This window comes from Saccopteryx bilineata, chromosome 7, assembly GCF_036850765.1.
Source record: "Saccopteryx bilineata isolate mSacBil1 chromosome 7, mSacBil1_pri_phased_curated, whole genome shotgun sequence".
NCBI classification, from domain to species: Eukaryota; Metazoa; Chordata; class Mammalia; order Chiroptera; family Emballonuridae; genus Saccopteryx; species Saccopteryx bilineata.
Window position 1 is genome coordinate 113,143,794 of NC_089496.1, and position 4,664 is coordinate 113,148,457.

The following is a 4,664-nucleotide window of genomic DNA, read 5'->3' on the forward strand; positions in this document are numbered from 1 at the left end:
AACCTCCTGGGTAACGTGTGTCTGAGTCGCCCAGGGTCCCCATGGCCCTGCCCAACTCCCACAGGGGTCTGGGCCTCCCAGTGGCCTTTGCCGCGTATTTGCGTTGTGCGAGGTGCTGTTTCACGCCCTGCGCCTCCATCCCTGCTTGAGCAGTCAGGTGAGATTGCCTCGCGCCCTGCGCCTAACACTGTGTCGCTGAAGAATCATTTTTGTTATGCGTTGTTTGACTTTGACTTTTGGAAGCTTTTGCCTCCTTAAGTTCTGCCTTCTAGCCAGGCCACAGAGCCAGCCAGGCCTTTCTACCCTGTGAAGTCCGGGAAAGCCTTCTGCTGCAGCACTGTGAGAACCGACGCTCCACTCAGGCAATGCATGATCACCGGGCCCTGCGGGTCTCCCGGTCTCCGTCTGCCATGGTATGGGGCGCTACATTTGTCCCTCACCCCATCTCTGAAATTCACTGTGGCGCCTCTACCTGCTTGACCAATGAAATGTTAAGTAGGCCTGTGTCATTTCTGAGCCTCGCTTTAGGAACAGTGTTCTACTGGCCAGATGCTATTTGGGGACCACCTGCCCACCAGCCGGGGACATGAGGGAGAGGGAGAAAGCAGCACAGTGCTGAGCCATAGCCATGTGGGGTTATTTTCACCACAGCACCACCTGGGGTAGCCCGCCCACCACCTACTGCAGGACCCCTGGGTCTCGAGTTTCTGGCCCCCTAGATCGGGCTCAGCCTCCTGAGCTCCCTCCCACAACTTTCACTTCCCGGGAGGCACATAAAAGGCACTCAGCACGATGCCTGCACCCAGAAGCCTCAGTAGGGCTTCACCCTGCTCAGGGCAAGAGCAGGAGTGTTCTGAAAGAGGAACCCTGTGCAGTGAGGTGCACACAGAACCCCACAAACCCACTGCAGCCTCGGATTCCCCAGGGCATACAGACTGCCATGCTCCTCTGTCTCCTCTTCCACCAAGACCTTCTAACAGGGCAGAAAAGAAATTAAAAAAAAAAAAAAGTATAACTTTCCCTCTCAGAGAGGGGATATTAGTGGAAAACATGTTACTGGATTAAAAGGTGGGCTGGAAAAGTACTGAGAATGTTGGAGAGACTGAGGCCTTGGAGCTAGCAAGCCCACAAGGAACATGGGGGCCTAGACACAGGAGGGGGGGTGTTGGGCTGACTGGGGCAGTAGAGCCCATTGGGTAGGGTCTCCTCCCCACCCAGGGCTGCTAGGGCTGGACTGGCTTCTCTGGATAGAGGGAGCAGGGGTTCCTGACTCAGGGACACTAGGCCCAACAGAAGACACAGTGAAGGGAGCTGCAGGGACTGGTGGGAACATCTGCACACTGAGCACCCCAAAGGCCAAACCAGGCACCTGCCCCTGGTCAGGAAATAGAATCTCTTCTATTTCCTAAGGTCTGGGTCCCTTCACAGGCTCCAGTGGGACAAAAGAGGAACCAGCATAGCCAATCGGCCTGACAGCCAGCCCGTGGGCTCACGGCACAGCTCTGACGAGACCTGGCCCCAAGATGATATCCGTGGTTGCTCAAGGATTGGATCGGAGCCAGGACAGGCTGAAATAGGATGCAGCGTGGGTAGGGGCAGAGGAAAGGCTAAGAGCAGCCTCAGCTGAGAGCAGACCAGGCCTCTGCACCTCTGGGGTGACAGTGACATTCTAGGCAGCTAGGGATGGGTGAGGGGGGACTAAGGCTGGAAGGGGGCTATCTGTGAGTGGAGAGGAGGCAATGAAGCCAACAGAGAGTCCCTGAATGCCTCTGGGTGTCCACGCTGATCAAGAACCTCTTCTGTCTTGTTCCAATGACAGGAGACCATCAACAGCCCAGTAACCAGAAAAGTTGACCCACAGTGTCCAGCATGTGGGCAGGCACAAGCAGGGTCATGGGATTTGGAGATCTTTATATGTATCTCACAATTTTACCTTTTCCGAGGAGAACGTCACTCTGGAGCAGGTGGGTGAGGTGGCCATCACCAGCCCACACTTCCCTCCGAGTCTGGGGCTGGTCACCTCTGGCAGCCAGACCGCAGAGAGCTGGCCCAGCCCTGTCCCCACCCAGTTGCTGTGACACAGAGGAGCACAGAGCCATCCTGCCCGATCACGGCCCTGACAGGAGCACCCAGTACTGCCTCTAGGTTAAAATTAAACCTTGGACTCTGCCCCAGGTCAGAGACAAGGGCTACATGGGGAGGAGAGATGGGGGGGGGGGGTGATCCTTTTCCCCGACCCTTACTTCTGAGTCAATTTGATACAAATTCTAAAGTCTTCAGAAAGAGAGCCCAATCTAGTTTTCTGCATTTCCTGGCTTTCTGAAGTTGTCCTCAATCCTCTTTAAAATGGGCTTATCATCTTCCTAACTCCCTGATTCATTTGTGAAGCTACAAGCTAAGGCAACTCTGCAACACAGTTGCCACCGTAACCTCCCCTGGAGAGGTGGCACTGTCATGCTTCCAAGGTCGTGGGTCTCTAAGGGGACCTGTCAGCCCTGTGTCTCAGATAGACTCACAGCCTACTCCCCATCCAGGCAGCAGACACCTGTGGAAAGGTGCTGGGCCTGGAGCTGAGAGGCCAGGTCAGTGGCCTGGGCAGGGATGGAGACGAGGTGACATTGTGCAGCCTGTCTGACCAGTGTGGAGGGCCTCTTTGCTCCATGGAGGTCTGGCCCAGGCCAGGGGCCAGCGGGCATCATGGTTGTTGGTGCAATTCTCATCAGATGGTGAGTCCGCTGGCTCTGTGACCCCACAAAGGCCCCTGTAGAGAATTCACTTCTCTATTTTAGTCTTGTTGTGGGGGGAGGATGTCTACCTTCTTGTGTTCCCCTTAGATGTGTGTGCGGAGCCAGGCGGCTAAGGGCTTGGAGCTCTGGGGGCCCTCCACAGACCCAGAAGCCATCTCAGGCTGCTGTGACCTCCCTGCTCTTCTCTCTTCCCTGTAAAATCGGAGTGACAACCCACCCTTGTGTGGTCTGTGTCCGAATGTCTTCTTCTGATAGAATAGCAGTCCTATAGAGTTAGGGCCACTTGTGTGACCTCACTTTACCTCTGTAAAGACCCTACCTCCAAGCAGAGTCACATCCTGAGGGGGTTAGGAATTCGATGTATGAATTCTGGGGGACACATTTAGCCCATAATACCCACCCTGTGCTCTCTTGTCCCCTGCCTGCCCCCAGTCTGGGTTAGTGGCCAGCCAGAGGACTTTTCTTGTTTTGGAGTCTTCCCATCCAAACTGGCAACTCTATACTCAGTCTTACTCGTCTGAGAAACGTTTGTGCTATGGGAGGTCTCCTGAGATTTCCTCTTTCTAAGAGTCGTCCTTGTCCTTGTGAGCAGCTAGCTACTGTCCGTCCATTTCAGGATTTTCTCTTGTCCTGGCCTCTGAAGTCCAGCGCTCGCTGACCGTGAGCGAGGCTGCTGTGAACATCTGTGCCTGTGTGTGTCCTGATGCATCTCCACACCTTGATCTCACTCAGGGAGACCACTAGGTCAGACGTCGGGCCTCCCGAACTGTGAGAGGACAAATGTGGCTGTTGGAAGCCACCAAAGTGTTTGCAAACAAATACACTAGCATTGAGATACATGTTTTTACCCTATTATATGTGAATTTCAAGATGATGAAAATCCATCAGACACTGCCCTGAAAAGGATGATCTCCTTCAGGCTGTCGGCCTGAAAAGTGTCCTTTCCCATGTGTTTAGGCGGCTATCCCCCGGGGCCCGGTGTCTGCAGACCCAGCTCTCTCCCACCATCCCGCAGACGTCCCCCTGGTGCCCGTGACTCTCAGGCCTCCGCACCCTTGTCCTCTGTACCGAACGCCCAACAGCCTCGCCCTCTGTGTCGGCGACCTCCGGGCAGAAGAGGCCTCAGGAGGGTTGAGGGTGGGGCGTCTCCTCTGGGGACACCGCAGAGAGCTGAGGCCCGCAGGTGCCCTGCGCGCACGCGCACTACGCCCTTCACGCAGCTGGGCACCCGCGTCTCCATGGCGACCGCGAGCACACTGCGGCATCCATTGTTGGGGTGCGCCTCTCCGGCGCTCCCTGCGCCCTGTCGTGCTAGTGGCAGGGGGCGCAGGTGAGGAGGGGGTAGGAAGAGCTGCAGGTGAGGCTGGGGTGGGGGCTCCGCTGGTGAGGCGGGTTGAAGGGGGCCCCCCGCAGGTGAAGAGGGGGTGGGGGCCCCCGCAGGTGAGGAGGGGTGGGGGCTCTGCAGGTGAAGCGGGCTGGGGGGCGGAGCTCTGAGCGTGCGGGGAACCAGCGTGGGCGGGGAGCAGGAGGAAGGCGGCGCCCAGTACCCGCTGCGCCCCCAGGCCTGGTGCATCATTAGAGCGCGCTGGCACCGGGAGCAGTCTCAGGATCTCGCAGAGCCCGCCTCTCTCGTTTTTAGGTCCTGGTGCTTCGCTCCCGGTTTTCAGATATTTTCCCGGTTGGAGGGTTTGTAGGAAGCTGAAGGTCTCCTCTCCTCGCAGCCGGTGGGAGACGCAGAAAAGGACGAACCCGAGAAAGGCCCGTGGTGGTCTCCACCGAGGGCAGGCTGCCCAGGGTGGCACCTGTGGGTCTGTCCCGCTCCTTAATTGTTTGACCTTTCTCGGCAGTTCCTTAAGCCCGCATTTTATGGGAGGAACATTGGTTTCGGGGCTGTGAAACATTCCACCCTGTTTCCTC